This window comes from Orcinus orca, chromosome 13 (assembly GCF_937001465.1).
Source record: "Orcinus orca chromosome 13, mOrcOrc1.1, whole genome shotgun sequence".
Taxonomy (NCBI): domain Eukaryota; kingdom Metazoa; phylum Chordata; class Mammalia; order Artiodactyla; family Delphinidae; genus Orcinus; species Orcinus orca.
The window spans coordinates 85,918,408-85,938,671 of NC_064571.1; the positions used below are offsets into that span (position 1 = coordinate 85,918,408).

At 46.9% G+C, this 20,264-nt stretch overlaps 1 long non-coding RNA gene across 2 annotated transcripts; it reads left to right on the plus strand.

The window, feature by feature from the left end:
• The first annotated feature begins 2,664 nt into the window (after positions 1–2,664).
• Positions 2,665–19,967, plus strand: LOC117203277 (uncharacterized). 2 transcript variants are annotated; one of them, XR_004485971.2, is made up of 5 exons: positions 2,665–3,370; positions 4,240–9,090; positions 12,642–13,137; positions 14,173–14,328; positions 15,171–19,967. It is a non-coding gene; the product is annotated as an uncharacterized LOC117203277 (long non-coding RNA). The 2 variants fall into 2 exon arrangements; XR_004485973.2 differs by having other exon boundaries at positions 14,173–14,219.
• Positions 19,968–20,264: the final 297 nt, after the last annotated feature.

A 20,264-nucleotide genomic window follows, 5' to 3' on the forward strand; every position in this document is an offset into this window, starting at 1 on the left:
ATGCTGAACTCCAGAAATATCCTGCGTAAGGTATAGGCTGGTATCTGATGGAGTGGGCTTTGAGTCATAGCTTCCTGACACGGACCCGTGTGAGCCTGAGCAAGTGGGCAGTGTTCCTCAGCATTTCCGTCTGCCCTGTGGGAGCAACGACCTGGGGGTAGGTCCTGGCTCCACCACTGTTTTCTTGTATGACGCTTGCTGAGTATGAGTGCCGTTTTGAAAGCTGGGGTAGGAACAGTGACAATAACCCACGCAAATGGCTCTGGAAATGTAGCCCGTAGGAAACAGAAGCAGGAGTGTCAGCTCTTGTTTCGGTTATAGTTACCATCATTTAACTTCTCCACGCCTCAGACCCCCATGCACAAAACGGGAGTATGCTACTAAAAACACTTGTTGGGCTGTCCAAGAAACGTGGGAAATGTCCAAGCCAGCCTCCAGCCCGCGTAAATCCTCCGTCAGTGGCGCTGGTTAAATTCACGGCACTCGTTTCCTCTGTCCCTTCAGTGATATTAGAAGAGAAATGATATGGCAGTGGCTTGGGAGGAAAGGGCCAGTGTGAGTGTGAGTGTGTGTGTGTGTGTGTGTGTGTTCATTCTCTATTGTAACAGATTTCCTCCTGTGTTTTGAAAAGTGTGATGGCTCCTTGATTTCACAAGTTCGATTCTCTCACTGTGCCCCAAAACAGGCTGGTAATTACCTCCTTGGCAATTGGTATTCCCTAAGGATTAATGTGTGATGCCAGCTTTAACATTAGAGCCGTAATTAGAATATTCATTATGCTGTTAATGTTACACCATTCATCGTATGTATATTTACGTACGAGAAGATAAGATAATTCTGTGTAACTTACTCAGGGAGCAGGTAGGCTCCTGGATCATGTGAAACATTCTTTTCCTAATCAGCTAAGACAGGAAGGAGGAGGAAATAAACATTGGCCGAGGACCCGAGATGTACCAAGACCTGTGTTAAGTGCCGTGAATACATGATTTTGCAGAATACTCACAATAGTGTCCAGAATACGCATTACTGTTTTCTCCATTTTCAGAGGTTTGGGGCAGGAAGGGACTGACTTCATGTCACAATAGTTAACTGGTGCTTAAGTCAGGGGTTGAGCCCAAGGCGTTTGTGAATCAAGATGCCAGGTCTGTGTCCAGCTAAGAGGACCACTCCATCTTCACCTTCCTCGTGAAGGGCGTGGCCGGGCTCAGCTATGATTTTTGCAAAGCACTTGGGGAGATTTTAGCAAGAGAGGGATTGAGGCAAACATGAAGCACCGTTTAAATAATGCAGGATCTCATGACTTAAGTCCTTCATTAAAGGCATAGAAATGTGTTAATTCGTACAAACCAGAAGCAGCAGTAAGAGAATGGCTGGATTCTCAGTTTGGGGCATTTTTAAGAGATTTCCAGGAGCGACCTAGTCTTTCTGTTGCCGTGACTCTAGGTCAAGAGTGGTCAGGAGAAGGGCTGGAGGGGGTGGGAGGGGACGTGTGAAAGATGCCGGTCACTCGTCTTCCTGGGGGTCCACTCTGAGCACAGGCCCTTGGTCGCCTCTCAGCCCATGCAGGGGAGCTGGTGCAGCAGGAAGGCCCTGGCCGGGCCTTGGGAGTCCTGAGGTCTCCTTGCTGTGACCTCGGGAAGTTACTTTGCCCACCTGGTCCTCTTTCTCCTGCCTTGTAAGATGAGATTGTGCTAGTTGGGGTTCTTTGATCTGTAGGTGACAGAAACTCAAGTAATAATTGCTGAAACATCTCTCTTTTTATGGCCTGCAGATGAGCTTCCTTTAGGCAGTGAGAAGGCAGTGGCTACAGGTTTACCCTGCCCCCCAGATGAGGACCTGATCCAGACCTAAAATTCCAAGGAAGGATCTGGATGGTCTGTCCCGGTCTCAGCTTTACTCAGGTGCCCGTGACCAAGAGAATGGGATAGTGAGGCTGATTTGTATCAGAAGGTAAGGAGCAGAGATGCTGGGCAGGCAGTAACAACTGCTGTCTGCCAAAGAGAAAGAATAATCATCGTGAATTCCAAATTAAGCAAAATATGTTTGCCCATTTTATCAATTAAATATTTACTGATTTCTCCCAACAAGCACTTTCTTCTTTCCTATTTTCTTCCTTCTTTAGTGTGACCGAAATTGTTTATAGAGTAGGTTGGAGTTTTATCTTCCTGTTCAGCATTTCTTCTGCTAAGAATTCATTTGATTACTGACTGACCTCTCTTCCCTTCAGCGGGTGCAGAAGACCCTCCCCACTGCCACCCCCCCACCATAAGGCCTGGGCATCTGTAGTCATGATAGACAGACTCCCAGTGCGTAAAGGGGCCCCTTTCACTGCAGTTATCAAGACAGTGAATTTACTCTTCTCTCCATCTTGTTAAAACATACCCAGGTGAAAAGAGATCAACTTCCAAACTTTAAATTTTATTATATGACTCCATTTGCAAAAGAATCTGCAGCAACTTACCCCTAAACACTCACACATACACACACAGACAAACAAACAGCAAATCAACCAACCAACCAGCCAACCAACCAACGAACCAGCCAAAACAACTACAGCACCAACACAGTAAGTTCATCAAAAATCGGGTAGAAATAGACATTTGAGGGAATAAAGCACAGGGCAGCTGCGTCGTCACTGAACCTAAGGGTGATAACGGTCCTTGGATTTAACATCACATCAGTCCCAGGTTCTTGGTGTCCAGGACAAAGACAGAGATATCCTGTGTGTGACCTTAGAGAACATCCCAGTTTATAGGGAGCTATAAAGATCCCCCCACCTTGAGACAGGCATTATTATCCTCATCTTTTCTAGCTCTGTATTCTCAAAGAGATTTCATGTCTGAATTTCTGCTTAAACGTCCATGAATGGCACAAGGGCCTATTTCCTCAACTGCAGGAACAGACTGCATGTGACAGGTTCCTGTGACTCCTACTGACAAGAAATGCTGGTCATGACATTGAGGACTTCAGGCCGGCTCTGCATGGAGCTCACTTGGGGGCATTTGAGGGGCACTTGCTGTAGAAACTGAGCTGTGGTTACACACATCTGTCACTGTCAAGTTCCAGGCCCGTGGATGCATGGCCTGAGTGATTTCACATCTTCCCTTGTGGCCATGGGCCACGCCTCCTTCCTGAAATGCCCTGAGGTCCTTCAAGTGCCCCTTCTGGGGAGGTTTCTGATCTCTCCCAAGGCTGGCGGCTGCCCCTTCCCCGTGGTTGTCTCCCCCGCACTCAGCCCTCCCAGAGTCCAGCTGTCTGCACATGCCTCCAGTGGGTCCTGGAAGCTCCTTAGCAAGTATTTGTCTACTGAATGGACAGAGGCTAAAGGCCCATGATCTTCAGAAAGAGACACTACCTGGACAAATTTCAGGTGAGCCACCATGCGGCCGTGAATTAGACACCATTTTTAGTGCCATGGGATGAGAAGGATGAAATGTATCCGCCAAGGGAATCAGAGGTAGGAACTTTCCAAAAGTCTGAATATACTGGTTTTTTAAAATTTATTTTATTTTATTTTTTACTTTTTGGGTCTGCCACATGGTATGGGAGATCTTAGCTCCCCGACCAGGGATCGAACCCGTGCCCCCTGCAGTGGAAGTGCAGAGTTTTAACCGCTGGACCGCCAGGGAAGCCCCTCAATATACTTTTATTTAAGTGGCTCATCTACAGAAAACTGAAATACTGGTTATATTGGAAGAATCCGCCAGTCAGCTGATGGTATTTATTGAGTGTCTACCACGGGCTGGTGTCATAGGCGGGGTGAGCATCGGCCTGATGGCCGTGCAGTGCTGGGGTCCCCACTCGCAGGACCCACAGCTCCTAAGTTCCTGCCTAAGCAGCTGGTGGTGATCTGGCTGTTTCCTGAGAGAGAAGAAACAAGAGGAGACCTGATTTTGGTGATGGGCTTGTAAGGAAGGGGCTGGGTGGGAGGGTTGGGTAATAGGGTTTTTTTGGGGAACACATTACATTTGAGATGTCTATTGGATGTCCTGTCAGTTATAACCAACGGGAAGCTGCTTAATGCCAAGTGCATTTTCCCGAAGATCTTGGAATACACTGTATTCCACTTCTGTTATAGGGGTCTTAATTTTTGTTTGACTTTTCACCAACCGAATGCTGCTCAGGCACCACCTCATTCCTCCTCCACTTCCTTCCATCCTTCTCTTTCTGTTTACTTTGCTTCCTTTCTGTTGATTTGGGGGAAAGAAAATAAGCCCTGTCCTTCTCTACTCTCCTCAGGTACGGTATTTCTAGATAACGGATGCCTGCAATGCATTCATTCATTCAACAGACCTTTACCGACCGCCTTGCTCTGCACTAGGTTAGCATGAGAAGTTGAAAGGAGTAAATACAAAGAAGAAGAAAGCAGAATACGAAGTGAAGTGAGGATACAGAATGGTAACCAAGTAACTGGGACATTCAGTTGCAAGCAAACATGAAGAGCAGAGGGAACCTCGGAGGGGTGGCTCTAGGTGTGCCAGAAAAGCTGCACAGCGGAAGTGTCTTTGAGGTGCTCCTTGAAGAATGCGAGTCCATGAAGCAGAGGGGAGAGGGGAGCAGCTGGGGCCGGGCTGGAAGAGTCCTGGGGGCCGGGCAAAGGGATTTGCCCTTTGAGAGTCTGGAGCTGGTCAAAGTTTAAGATAATAACCTAATGACACCATCAGGTTGGACGATGTCTTACCTGCTGATTCCCCAGTAACCCTGTGTCTGGGGAGAGGTTTACTGCTCTCCTCCTGTGTTACAATGAGACCCAAAATTCCAGAACCTTCTGCACTGGCAGACTCTTCTATCCTGGGGGCATAGGGGTGCAGCCATTACTCCCTCCCCATGGGAACAGAGCTCGCTCTCTAGACCCCTGTTATGCTGACCCTCACTTCCAATTCTAGAAGGAATTAAATGTAAAAACTACGGTTGGAGGTAAGATTGCTCACCGCTTTCTGTGGCCAACAAAGTGGGGTCCCATCTGCCAGCATTTCGAAATAAGCATTTAGAAATAAGTATTCCATTTTTTACATCTGGTCAGACCCCCCCTACCCCAGGTGGTGATACACCAGTGTGTGTGCTAGGGATATTTTATATTGGTGTTGTGGTCATGTGTGAGTGTGAGTATTTGTGGGTGTATGTGTGTCTCAAGGTGGCAGCCACAGCTCACCTGCCCTGAAAGAGGGCACGTCAAAGTCAAGGTAAAGTGCTCGTCAAGCTGATTCACAGGCAAAGAAAAGGACTGCTTTTGTTGTGAGAGTATTTTCACAGTTTAGAACCAGAGGCTTCCAGACATGGTTGAAAGCTATGCTGGGCAGGAAACATAAACCTTCCTTGCGAACCTCCTATGAAGGGCATGCCAACCATAAATATTTAGCATTATTAAATGTGAGTATTTATGAAAAACATGGGGCTTTATTTTAAAGGATTTCCGGGCTTATTGTACTTCGTGTCAACAAACGTTAGCATGTATGGCTTTACCTCCCAGAGAAAAGTTTCAGTAGCGGGCATTTAGTGAGATCTGTACACCTACACGTTGCAGATGGTCTCGTTCTATAAGAGATGAAACTGCATTTGGTGGAGCTGATTAAATATAAAAACACCACCATCTGCCATTTATTCTAATAGAAAATGGTTTGGGCAGATGCTGACATCTTTGGAGATGATTGATGCATCCCTGACAAGAGAAGAGGCTCAGAGCCATCCAGCTGCCCACGGCTCAGAGCCATCCAGCTGCCCACGGCTCAGACAATCCCTGTTCACAACACAAGGGCCAAGCCGGGCGCTCTGATTTGGATGTAGCAGGTGAACAGACAGCACTTCAATAACGAAAAACCAGGAACTTCTAAGCGCATCGACTGTCTTCTCCCCACTCCCTGCCTCTCTTGACTTCTGGCCTATATTTAGCTGGAAGAATATTCTAGCCACACGCTGCATTGTATTAAGTGCCGGTTACTCCAGCACCGGGATACCTGGAGGAGAGTCTATTCTCATTTTAGTGTTAAAAACTTTCAAATGCTCTCTTCATGTGCTACTGCTGGGTAGAGAATTATTTTCCCTAAGCCGACTGTAGGGTTTCATTAAAAAATATATTGTTTACAAAGCAACCATGACACCCATTCCAAACTGACTTGGAAACAGCTGTATCCATACTGTGAAACATCTATGGTGATCAAATGCCCTTTACAAGGAGATAACAAACTGTGTCTTTCTGTAGGAATATTTTTGTAACAATTTTTTTACAGCCTAAATATTTTCAGGAAGAAAATTTAGACATCAAGACATTTATTTGGTGCTGCGTTTATAAAATATCTTTCTATTTATGTAGTGATCGTTAGATGTGAACTAATTTTTTTTTCTCTGATAGAATTAAATTCAGAGGTGAAGCTGGGTTTTCCCATCTTGTTCATCACATTTTAAAATATTTGAATTCTTTATGTTGTGTTAGGCAAAGTGATTTAAGACTATTTCTTGATATTATTTTCAATTAAATGCAGCCAACCTACACCCCAGTGCATTTGTGCTGCAATTAAATATATTTGTGTGCCTAAAATTATGCCTGTTTGTACAGATATGTTTCCATTTTGTGCTCATAGAAAATTCTGTTATTTTGAATTAGGTGCTCGTCCACTTAGTGCCTCTCTATTTCTCTATTTCCTGTTGTCTATTTCTTCTAACCGCTGTCTACTCTAATAATCAAAGCAGCAGAATTAAAGTTCATCTATTTCTCTGCCAGCATTTTACGTGAGACGTGCAGTAAGTGTTACTGGAAACTCCATCTCTCAGTCATGTTCCCAGCATCTCTCTGTCACGTTCCCAGCATCTCTCCTCTACCTCCTCTCTTCTCTGCCTCATAGACCAGCCTTTGAACCACTTTTCATATCCTGCCGACATCTTTCCTCCCCCTGCCCCCGACATTGACCACTGGTCTTCTCTACATTGTTTATGATCTTATTTCTTTCTTATTCCTCCAGGTGATAGGCATCCTAGGAGTCACCTTTCCAGAGCAGTGGGAAACTCTGATGGGGTAGTTTTCTCCTTTCACTGGAGTTATCACCACAGACTTTGGCCACCTGCCCACACCCTTCTTCTTGAACTTTCTCCTTGTCTCTCTACACGCAGAGGCATTCTTTTCTTCCCTTTTCCTTCCTCACCTGTCTCTCCCTTTCTGGCCTTGCTTGTTCCTCCTCCCTGCCAAGAGGAACTACTCACTGAGAGCTGGAAACACCTAGAAGAATAAGATGCCATTATGGGTAGAATTGTCCCCCACCTTGTCCATGTGCTGAAGTTCTAACCCCCAGTACCTCCAGATGTGACCATCTAGGAGAGAGGGTCTTTAATGAGGGAATCAAGTTAATGTGAGCTCACTAGGGCCGCCCTGATCCAATTGGACTGATGTCCTTATAAGAGAGTCACCTGGAGGGAAGGTGACCCCACGAAGACACGGGGAGAAGACGGCCATCTACAAGCCAAGGAGAGAGGCAGGAAGGACAGAGCCTTCCCTCTCAGCCCTCAGAAGGAACCAATCCTGCTGACACCTTGACCTCGGACTTCCAGCCTCCAGAACTGAGAGACAATACAGGTCTGTCGGTCTTCCCCCAGCCTGTGGTTTGTTTGTTACAACAGCCCTAGGAAACTAATACAGAGACCATCCCTGCCCTCGAGAGATAAAGATGCAAAAGGCAATCATGAGATGGTGACAGTTGCTAAAGAAGCGTGGTGGAAAGACAGAGAAAGTCAGAATTTGGAGGAACGGTCATGTGAACGGGTTGGGAAGGCTTCTTGGAGGATGGGGCACAAATGTTGCAACTTAAATGATGAGTAAGGAGTTTTCCAGCAGATGTTTAGAAGCAAGTATTCTGGGCAAATGGGAAAACTTATGCAAACGTAGGAGGACGCAGGGGAACTGTGGTCACAGGTGAGTTTTGTCTGGGCACTCGGGTAATGATGGTGGTTCATGTGGTACTTTTTCCCGGCATCCCTCTTCCTTCAGGACACGAACCCACTTCCTGCCTCTTCACCCTCCTTCATTCTGATGGACGTTATTTGGAATCCAAACCTTGGATTTGAAATATGAGAGGAACATGCGTCCTGCTACCTCTTGCTGCATAACTTAGTGGTTTAAAGTAATAACAAGTTGCTGTAAATCACAGCTCTGTGGCTTGGCTGATTTCAGCTGGACAGTTCTCTCGGGGTCTCTCAAGTGCTGCCGTCGGAGGGTGACTGGAACTGGAATTCATCTGAAGTCTTGACCGGGCAGGGGTCCCAGACAGCTTCTTCACTCACGCCTGGCGCCCAGCTCGAATGGATGGCTGGAACAGCTGCGGTTGCCTGCATCTTTCCATGCCGCTTCTCCACATGCCAGCGAGGGCTCCCTCACAGCATGGTGGTACCAGGTGTCCAGACTTCTTGCTTAGGGCCTGGCTTTCTCCAGAACCAGCCTTTCAAGAGGCAAAGGCAGAAACTTGCCCCCAAGCCTTGAAAGCCATACAGCAATGCTTCTGTCACATTTTATGAGCTACTCCAGCTGGGCCAAGATTCAAGGTGAGAGGGACTGCAGGGGGGCATACCTACTGGAGGTGTGGCTAATTAGAGAGCAGTTACCACAAGCAGTTTCCAGGTCCTGTTACTGGCTTGTGTTGAGTTCCACCTTTCTTGTGGTTAGTGAGGTGAATCTGTGAGATCCTTGTCAGGAACTTGAACTAGCAACCAGCACCACAAAATAGATTTTATTTACTTGAGAAAACTGGACCAAAGGAGTGTCAGATTTAATAACTAAGTCCTCTTCGCTGGAGCCAGGATGCCTGCATGCAGATGTCGCAGTCCGGAGCTCTGTTGGACAGTTCAGCTAGAGCCAAAGTTGGCCAGTGATGGAGATCAGAAACTCCTCTGGTGGTTTGATACTTGCAGGGTGACTAGAGGAATAAAGGGCATCATTTGTAAAGCCCTGAAGCCTTCCTTTAACGAATGAGGGCCCATTAACGTGATCATTCGGCCCCTTTATAGGAAGTGCCTGGGTGCTCTCTGATGCTATGACCCACGGGTCATGATGCAGAGCCTTTCAAGGACATCCTCTTTGAAGCCAAAGCAACTAAAATATAAGTCAAGGTAAAAATTAAGCTGACTGCTAATTCCCTTTCTGTGAAGTATCTTTCAATCCTAGTTAACAGGATTTAATCTTCAAAGCAAGGAGCCTTGTTTGCTAAATCCTTGTAAGAGACACAGTCGTCAGCAGGGACAGGACAGCTGGATTTTCAGTTGCAGTCAGAAGCCACGAGTGGTCTGAACTCCACACACACAGCATCCTCCCCTGGGGTGGCCCACCGTGTGGGCAGCTCCCAGCTCTTCATCCTCAGGTTGGCATTGCTGTGTCCACAGACTCTCGGACCACTCTGTGTAATTTGTACCATTTCCCTGTGATATTAGTTTTCTTTCTTTTTTTTTTCCTGTGAGCAGATTTTTCCTGCCATATGCTCATTTAATTCTAATTGTGGTGCATGAACATCTTGTGCAGTAAGTGGCCATGTCCCTGGAGGCTCTGTGAAGCTGAGCTCCATGTGACCGGTGACACCCTGTCAACGTGAGACACTCATTGGGCAGGTCCCGATAACATGGATCTCCCATCCCCATGCACAGGTCCAGAATTTTTTTGTTCTCTTAGTAGGAAGCCTGTATTGTTTGATTGCTCCCAAATTGCTTACACATTGGTTAGGGAAAAAAATTCCTATGTGATGTGTTTTTAGAAACAGTTTTCCTGAGTCCTGGACCCTACAGTTTGAACCTGGCCAGGGAAGGCTGAAAGATGAAGTGTTCCTTTTTAAATTCCCCAGGGCCAGCAGTAGAAGTTTCTTGGCCCCGGCAAGTTGACGAGACATAATGGTCCTCCCCAGTAGGTCTTGGGAACATCCAAGGCAGGCTTTTTCCCAAATGTTCACCTTCTCAATGGAAAGCTTGGCTTCTGTCAGCTCAGTGTCACTTGGCCTGGCCTTGCAGGTAAAGGGAGATGAAGGAAGGGGCTGGGCAATGACATCCTGCCCTGTGATGTTCTCACCTCAGAGATGAGCAGGGCAACGATTTCTGTAGAACTGTAGCATCTCTTCCTGTGAAACTGATTGATGCCTCCTTGTTTCTGGTTTGGCCAATGGTCAATTAACCTTCTCCTCTCATTGCCCGCTTTTCTCTCAGTGCCCACCCTTTTTAGGAATGAGTCCTACTCATTTCTAAAAAATTTCTCCCAGCTAGATTTGAGTCACCCTCCTGCTGGCTGTGTGCATATTTGCGTGTCTCCCACCAGCATGTGGAAGAGATCAACCATGGTAGTTTTTTTTTAATGTTCTCCCTTTCTATTTATACTTTAATGCCTTTGCAGGTCTCAATCAGCTCACTTCTCAGTCTTCATATTTCCAAACTTCATATTTCTATATTTCGTTCACGTCGAAGCTCTTCTAATCCTTTGGATGATTTTTGTTGCCTTTCTTCTGCTTCTCTAATCTCTTTCTGTAGAGATATTAATCTCTTTCTGTAGAGATATTCACCAGAACAGCACCAGGTATGTCAGGGGGAAATTAATTCATTCACCATTTCACTAAGATTTAATCTGGTCCTGTGTTTTCCCAAGAGCTATGTTAGCTGTGTCAAGGTTGACAGATGATTTTTGTTTACTTTACGATCATGTTTCAGAGTTTGGCTTGCTCTTTAGGAGGCTAGAAGCACCTTGAATTTTCAAGAAATAGCCTAGACAACTCCTTGAAGGTTGTGAAGCACAGCCTTCCTTCAAATCAGCTACAGTGGGAGCATTTACACCACGGAAATTGGCAGACACTGCAAAGGCTTTTTTTTTTTTTTTAATGAAGAGCCAGTTTACCTTTGCATCACTAGTTATGATGGATAGATTTGGTATCCATGGGCTCATATGTACAATTCAGGTCAGTTTATGGTTCATGAAACATTGATGCTCTATGAGACTATAATAGGTGTTCATTCAGCAAAGGGATTTTGAACAATTATGGGGTAAAGACAATTAAAGATGGTTTTTTTAAATCAAAGGGCATCTTCTGGTCTTTAAAAATGGTAATGTACTTTGTGAATATTCAAGAGAGAGAGAGAGAGAAATTGAATAAGTTGTTTCCCTAATTATTTAACTGAAGAACTCTCTCCCCTAGAATGCTGACCTGTTATGATGTCACTGGCCCCTGAGCGATTGTGTTTTAGATTCTTTCCCCTGAAAGTATACCATTAGATGCATCTCAGTGGGTTTGTGAAAGCTTGCTGTAGGTGCAGCTCCACCCAAAGTCAGGGAGCTCACAGACTTCATGGTCCCTTATTCAGCCTGCATTCTTCCATCTCTGTCTTAGCCAGTTCTTACTCAGTGTTCCATTCCTAACAAAAACATTCTTGTCCGTAACACCCAGTCTTTGGGACTTGACGAAATATCTTTTTTGAAAGTCTAAATAAATGTGTTTTCTTTTTTCCTCAAGGAAAACCCTAATTAGTTAGATATTGCTGTAAGAAGAAAGCACCCCCCGCCCCAGTAATTGTGCTTATGTGTTGGGTGACCTCACCCTTGATTACAGGTTATGCCTACGTGTGATGAGCAAAGCGGTCCTCAGCTAAATACAACACAGCTGCGTGCTTCTCATCTTGTAACCGTGATCCAGTGCCTGTGTTTGGACAAGGCCATGACTGTTAATTCTGCTTAAATTTGATTAAATATTGACAGTAATATTGATGATTTTGTAAAGCGATTTTTTTGTATGCTAGTAGATTTTATTTTGATGGTCCATTGATATGAATTATGAGGAACTATTCAAATAGAGTATTAACAGATAGCAAGAAAAGATTTTAATATGGAAGTAAGAATTGGAAGGGAATTAACTCTCTGAATAAATACATATACATTTTTCTCAAGATCTTAGTTTTATGTTTCCTGACAATGTGCAAGTCTGTTTTATTGAGATTTTACTAAGGGGGTGGGGGACCCGAGACCGCTTATGGATGGTCTAAACAAATGAACTTCCAAGTGATAGATGACCCTGAGGTCCAGAGCCGTTGAGAGACTGGACCTCTCACATAAATATTCATGAGCTGCTACATGGAGTTCAGTTTGGCAACAGATAACTAAAAATGGGCTTAGATCTGATGATTTCACTCTTAGGAACTTAAGGAACTAACATACAAGGATATTTACTGCAGCACCATTTATAAATTCAAGAAAATGGGAAAACTTTAATATCTACCAATGGAGGATTTGTAAAGCCCATTATGGTAGATGTATAAAATAAATATTATACCAATCATTTAAAATGATGATATTGATCAATATTTTTTGACATAGGGAATATGCATGATATATTGTTAGGTTTCAAAAAGCTGCTTTGAAAGAGTCTGGTAGTATACCTATGTTACTAGCCCATGGGGGTTAGTTACTCCATTTTGGGGGCTAAAATTTACATAAGTATAGATGTAAACCCAGAAATATATGTGCATATATATGCATAGGAAAAATATAGAAGTTTATACATCAGGCTGTTAATGTTCAATTGCTTTTAGGGAAAGAAATATGGGTTAACTTTCTGCTTAGTGTTTTCTGTTATCTGCTTTTTTTTTCACTTTTTAAAAATAATTTTTATTAGAGTATAGTTGATTTACAATTGTGTTAGTTTCAGGTGTACAGCAAAGTGAATCAGTTAATGACCTATATGGGAGAAGAATCTAAAAATGAGTGGAGATATATATGGAACTCAGCCTCCAGGGACTGCCTACCTGGATTCTGCCTTGTTCCTGAGCCCAGGACTGGTCTCTGTTTTTTTTCTGATTCCCCATCCTTGAGTCCTCGAAGTGTTATCTGTAGCATCCTGGCTCTTCCGGTGCCATCTTGCCTTGGTTGGGGCCTCCCTTGGCACTGGCTTGTGGCCTCCCAACCCGCCCTGTGTCTGCTGAGGTCCTGCTCCTGGCTGACAGGCCAACTGCGACCCCCCTTCTTGGGATCCATCACCCATCGAGACGGTTACCTCCTTGCACGCCTTCCAGACGCCCAGGACAGTGCACCCACCCGATGGATTGCCTCTCAGTTCCCACGGGGGTCCTGTCCCCTCATCCCTGTGCCTGGCCCTGCTGGTGGGTCTCCTTCCTGCTTGGGCCTGTGTCCATTCTCAGGTATGAATCCCAGGAGATTCCACCCTGTTAGGCCCCATGGCCCCGGACAAAACCAGCTCAGACCGGATGCTGGATATACGTGTATAGAACGACCTGGATAAACTCACCCAGTTAGCGGGGATTCTGTCAGAACCAGTGACATGCTGGGGCAGGAAAGCTCATGTGAGAATCCTTAGAAGGGTTGTTTGTGGATCACGGGTCCTTTGGGGGCTTTGGTGGAGGCATTCCTGTGTGTCACTTTAGGGCCCTGTGCGGCCTTCTCACTTTCCTACCCCGGCCTTCTCCCCATCCCTGTGAGGCCTGCCCTCTGATAAGAACCAAAGAAGCCTTGCCAATGAGCCATTATGACGCGGGAGCAAAGGTTTGTCTTCGAACAGGGTTTTTCTGGGACTGCGTCCCAGCCCCGAGATTAGGCGAGGGTGATGCTGGCAGGAGTAGTTCTGTTATTCTGTGTGGAAGTCACAGACCCCGCTCTTTCCTTAAAACTAAGTGGCAGCTGCACCCCCGTGAGCTTGAGCTCTGCTCTCTTCTCTCCCATCCTGAGTTCATCTCTGCTGCCTTCGTCCTCTTGCCCCTTCAGCGCCCACCCCCCTGTCATTAATGATGATTTTTTTGTGGGACACAGTTCAACCCAAATAGCCCCTCCTCTGGCCCCTAAATTGATATCCTTCTTACATGCAAAATACATTTCTACCCATTCTATTGGCCCAAATAGTCAAATATCCCTAGCTCACCATACAGGGGCTCTGAAAGGGAGCCTATCTGGCAGACAGGCAGTTTTAGGTGGGTGTGCAGCACACACAATGCTTTTGCATCAGGAATTTATTTGATACTTACAACTGGCAGGAGACAAACCAAGCCTGACACAGATGGAGCAGACATTAAAAAAATAAGTCAGTTTTTTAATATGGAAACAAGGCCCAAGGGGCTTCAGTGGGGGGTGGAAGGTCACATGGCTGGTGGGGAGGGAGGGGGGCCAGGTCAAGGCCCTTTCAGGCATTCTGTAGCATTCATTTGTCTGTGTCTTGTCTGCAGGAGTTGATTTATTGATGGGTGACCTCAGAATCGATGTATTTTTTCAGGTAGGCTCTGTAATATGCATGGTGCGGTGCGGAACAGGAGAAACCAGGTCCCTGTAAAGGCCAAACAACCAGCCTGCAGATCACCGTGTCTGGGTTCTAGAAACTGGGGGTATGTTCTCTTTAGTCAAACTGTTTGGAATTCGATTTCAGGGATTCCACCGTGTTGAACTATAGCTTGGAAAGCACACAGCGATGCTTTTGGAGAGCGGAGGAGAATCTGGGGGGCCGTTCTCTTTTGCACCTCGCTTGGTCACTCCGTTCTCGTCACAGCCCTACCGGGACAGCCTCTAACTCTTTGGGTGAGGCATCTGCTTTTCTTTGGCTTTGTCCAGTGTCCCGAACAGTCCGCAGCTGTTCAAATGGGGCTTTTTCTAAGCAACGCCTCTGTGTTCACTTCCGCCGTTACAGGCTTTACTTCAGTAGGTAAATAAGATACAACGGAACTTGGTGTTCGGTAACATTGTATAAATAGGCAGTGAAAAAACAAGCGTGAGATGGGATTGCCCTGGAGGCAGGACAGGAAGCTCTCTTCTCCCTCTGGCCAAGACGCTCTTCTGGCTTCACTGCGTGCAAGTCACTTAAAATCTCTTTTTCCCTCTCTCTCTTCCTGCCTCTCCCCCTTCTAAAATTCATTTTGTAGATCAATACTATGTCTCTAGGGTCAAATAATTGATGCAAACGCCTCTTCTCCTTTAGAGGCCATTTGCCAAAAGGAAAATCATTTCTCTAACGAAAATTAGGCCCTAAAATTTTTGCCAGGGTGTTAGCTATAGGAATGGCGGTTAGGAAACGTCCATTGTAAATCACGCAAGTACAACGTTGAGAGCTTATTAAAGTCACGCTTTACTACTCAAAGCAATTTTTGGCTATTGCAAATGTGGCTTCTTTGTTTTGTAGCACTATGTGGCCAATGCCATGGTGTGGAGTTCCCTAAAGAAATCTTATCCTTAGATCCACAGAGTGAAATTGAACCGTGTGTGAACACCTGAGAAATTCGTGTGGCAAGTACAATATAATGGCCTTTGTTTTCTACTGGTCAGCAAAAAAGATAAGGAATCAATCCTAGAAATATGGAATAGAAGTTAAAACAGCCATAGCAGGCCTCCATCTCTATTTTTTTCCACTGTCTCAACTCTTTAGCCTGCCACTGTCTCCTATCCGTCTCTGTGCCTCAGTTTCCTCATCTGCATCTGCACTGTGTGACTATTGAAAGGTTAAGTGAAATAACACACACCGTGTTTAGAAGAGTGCCTGGCATGCAGTGGGCGCACAAAGATGTGTGTTATTACGATCGTTATTATAATGCCATCAGCAGCCCAGACTCAGAGTGGGCTCTATTCCTCCAAGGTGATGGTCGGCAGAACGATGTTTTTGTCAAACTGGTCCTTCCATAAGCACCATCTGTCTCTAGACCAGGAGGGTGCAGTGCTTGGGAACATGTCTAACGGACTGCGAGATGATTTACAAATTGGACATCGATGCTTCTTGGAATCTGCAGGTCATAAAATCTGCTTCAAGCAAAGCCCACTCAGAGTTGTCAGGATAACTTCAATGGGATGCTTTCCAACAATATATGGGGAGATGGGGCCCTGGCAGAAATGACATCTATTTTGATCATTTTGTACAAAACCGCCCAAACTTTATGACTGGAACCTCATATGTCAATCTCACCGATACATACGCTGTCAGCTCAGTGATCACGATCATGTATTTTGACAGCAACATCTGTCACCTGTTCCGAGGCCTCTGTTTATTTGATGTAACGGACTATGTGGCATCGTACGCTTTCTGCTCCTTCAGGTACATTTTCCCAAATTCCACGGGCTCCTGGAGGAAATGCCGCTTCAGATGGAGGAGGAAGGACCTGGGGTCTCAGCCACGCTTCTAGCTACATGCCCATGGCCTGTCTGGCAAATACGGGGTTGCGTCACAATCGTCAAAAATATTTGTGTATCCCTCAGACCAAGGCCCTTCGGAAGACTAAATACACAGGATTTATAATGAGACTTGATTATGGTGGCAGCAAAGGTGAGAATTACAATAAAACCCGAAGCCAAGTCTCATTTCTATGAGAACGTGCAGCCGCCTCTTGCAAACCACATTTTTCACCAGAGTTGTTAACAAGTACATCTATGGACATGTGCTAGTTTCATTTGTAGTAAGATGATGCATGGGGCCTTTCTCGTGCAATTAGGACCCGTGGGGAGAAAACAAAACAGGGTAAGTGCTCCCACATTCTAACAGAGTGCTAGAAGTTGGGGTCGGACACCTCCACAGGCCCCACCAATGTCACCCGCCCCCCTCGTCCCCAGGCTCAGCCCCCCTTGCCCCAGGCTGTATGAGAAGAGGAATGGGGAAAGAAAGGCAGGTCTGGAGGCTGACCTTCTGGGAAGTGCAGAGTTGGGTGGTGGTGGTGAGAGCCTTTCCTTTCTCCCATGGTGGAGGATGGTGTCTTCATCCTTGAAGTCAAGGGCAGGTCTCCAAGGGCATCCTCAGAGTTGATAGAAGTGTCTGTGAACGAGGGGCCTGCAGTTCATCCTTTGGTAGATGCTTGCTGAGCTCTATCTCCTCCCTGTATCTTATCCCTGGGCCCAGCCTGGTGCTACTGTCTAAGTGGAATTGGGGAGGGTGCTAAGGAGAGCTCCTTAGAGATTCTCTGACAATTAAAGATGTGCTCCGTCGTGGAGACTGTTACCTTTTTGGGTGCAGAGATTTCTGAAGGCAGGAGGCCAGCTGGGATGAGAGTCTGATGTGCCTTGGAGAAAGGTGGGTTTGACCCCCATCCATTCCAGCTTTCCAAGGCCATTAGCAGGCACAGAAGAGAGGATGCCGGGCTTCTTGCGGTTCCACATGAGACCATGATGTTATTAGAGGTGCAGGGCCCCGGAACCAGGGCTTCAGGACACGGAGAGGCCAAAGTGGAGCTGAGCAGCATCCCGAGAAGACCACACCAGCCAACCACGGGGAGAGGGTCCTATAGCAGGGGGCATGGCAGCAGACTGGCGCCCTCCTCTCTACTGCACCCATCCAGGAGCTGTGCCCCGGGCCCTCATCCCCCTGCTGCCCTTTGCCTAGAAGTCTCCTCCATCTGCATCTACCACCCGTCCCCTGGCGTCATTCAGGCCGCCACTGACACGTCTTCTCCTTGTAGACACCCTCCCTGGCTGCTTCATCTGTGCGAACACCTCTTGTCCCTCTGCATTCCCAGACCCTGCTTTATCTTTCGACAGCACTGCCTCACATTGTACTACACGTTCATCCGTTCCCTAGTATCTCCCCTGCCCCCGACACAGGGTGTGTAAGGTCCAAGGGGACCCGGGATTTGCTTCAGCCGACACGTTCTCTCCATGGCCTAGGAGAGGCGCTGCATGTGTCAGGTGCTCAGAAAATATCTCTTAGATGAATGAATGAATGAATGAATGAATGAGCTGGACTGATCCTTCCTCCTTCGTCAGGCGGTCAGTCGTGGTGGGCAGTCCCCAGCATGAGTCGTTCAGTTTTCTTCCCTTCGAGAACCATCGTCTGTCCTTCTTGGGCCTGACCCGTGCCTTGGGCTCAGCCGTCAGGGCTGGGTTTGACCAGGAGAGACACCTGCAGAAAACTTGGAGGAGAGAGAGTTAGGGGTCATTCTTCCCAGGCTCCGTCCCTGCTGGGCTGTGCCTGGCAGCGGCTGAGGCCACCAGTGCCCACCGTGGGTGCCCCCTCCCATGGCTGGAACTCCCGCCTCATGCCCCTGAGACCTGGGCAAGGCTTCCTGCCATGGCCCATGTCCTGGTCTTCCCTGCGCCGCCCCCTGCTCTGTGAACAGGCTCTTCATTAAGCTCATCCACGGCCCCTTGAGCGTGTCGTCTCTTTCCTGCTGAGACATGACTGATGCACCCGCCTCCCCACGCGCTCACCCTCCTTCATCCTGAGCTAACCACGCAACCTCGCTGCCAGGGTGCAGTCCATGGCCAGCTGCATCAGTGGGACCTGTGAGTGTGTTAGAATGCAGAATCTGGCCTCCCCGTGGAGTCTGAATCTGTATTTTGAGACGCCCCGGATGATCTGCGTTTGAGTCTGCACAGCACCAACTGGAGAAGGGGGGGGCGTTGTGTGACTGTGGGGCCACGCTCTACCCCGACACTCCGTGGTTCATTTGTAAACTAGCAAGGCAGGCTCTTCAAACATCGCCTACACACTTCTTCCCTCTGCCTCTTGTGGGCAGAGTCGGGGATGCTCTCCTGCTCTGGATTCAGGCTGCCTGGATTCCAATCTTTCTTCTCCTCCTCACTAGCTGTGCAACTCAGGGAAATTTCCTAACCCTCTCTGTTCCCTTGCTTGTCCAGTGAGGATGGTAATCGTGCTGCCTAATGGGATTGAGATGTAAGTCACATGATGCATATGCCTAATGGGATTGAGATGATTAAGTAAGTCACATGATGCATAAGAAGTGAGGGAACCAAGTATGCGGATATATGTGGTAAGATGAACTCAAACCAGGAAGAAAAGCCAAGGAAGCAGTGCCTGGAGCCGGTGCCGCCCACAGCATCACTGCACGGAAGCTGAGGAATCCTGGTGGAGGTGCCGGTGTGTCATTTTGGGTAGGAGTGAGGGTGGTCAGGTTTGGTAATATACAGGCTGGAAAACCCTTTTGTGTAGTTCACCTCCTAAATAAGAGGCGATCACCTGAAATGATAATCACTAAAGCACTTATATTTACTTGAGAGTTTGCAAGGCCCTTTCGAAGACATAATACAGATACTTAAAAGTCTGAGAAGCAAAGTCCTGAAAAGATCATTCTGGGCAGTGCTCAGTCAGATGGAACCCTTCCAGAATAAAGTTGACTGCAAATGAATCCCTGCTTCCAAATGTAATTCTGCAGATGCACTTTGATTTCACAGCCATTGATCAATAATTCATTTGGCTCGTGACTGCCGATGACATGATTTAATATGTCCAACTAAATTATGTCCCCATAGGAACACTCATGGGGTGTTTGGAACATGCATACCAAAGGAAAAAATTACAATTACCACAGTGTCGGCCCCGAATTGAAGCAAGAGAGCATACATGCCTAGACATGCAGTTTGAAATAAAAGAGGGACTTGTGATCAGATCAACGGAAGACCTAAAGCAGAGACAGCTCCATGAGCCCAGGACCTTCTGTTGATGTCCACAGCTCCTAGTCTGGAGCACCGACCCTTGCTCAGGATCTGTCAATACCCACGGCCAAGATCAGAACTGGAAAGGCCAAGGTGAGGCACACCCAGAGAAATTAACACTGCTTGAGTAATCCCAAGTACTTATTCGGACTTCCTAAGAAACACGTCCATCATCTTTACTGTTGGTGGGTCTCTGCCTATTTCTCTGTAATTGTCTTTTGGGCCCCCCTCATTTAGTGTGAGGCAAATTGGGTGAACTGACGGAAGTAGCAAGGCACGTGTGTGAAGACACTGTGGTGTGTTACCTGAAGAAAAAATACTACAAGGCTTAGTTTCTAACAATAGCAACAAAAGGAATACGCCATCCAGGAGATTTTGTGTGAGACAAAGTTAAACACTAAGAAGAGCCAGATCTGGGCTTCCCTGGTGGCGCAGTGGTTGAGAGTCCGTCTGCCGATGCAGGGGACACGGGTTCGTGCCCCGGTCCAGGAAGATCCCACATGCCGCGGAGCGGCTGGGCCCGTGAGCCATGGCCGCTGAGCCTGCGCGTCCGGGGCCTGTGCTGCGCAGCGGGAGAGGCCACAGCAGTGAGAGGCCCGCGTACCGCAAAAAAAAAAAAAAAGAGCCAGATCCTACCCCTCCTTTGTTTTCGCTGTGGTTACACATTTTGGAGCCATATGTGATGGCTTTTCCTCATGTTGGGATCTCCTTCTTTCCTTGTCTGCTGCCACTGTCTTTGAGTGTAACAGTAATCACAGCATAAAAATGGTGGCTAGGAGCATGGGGCGTGACATCAGACAGCCTGGGTTCAAATTGTAACTCCATTGCTCACTGGCTGTGTGATGTTGGCAAGTTACTTGACCTCTCTGTGCTTCAGTTTTCATGTCTATTAAATAGACAT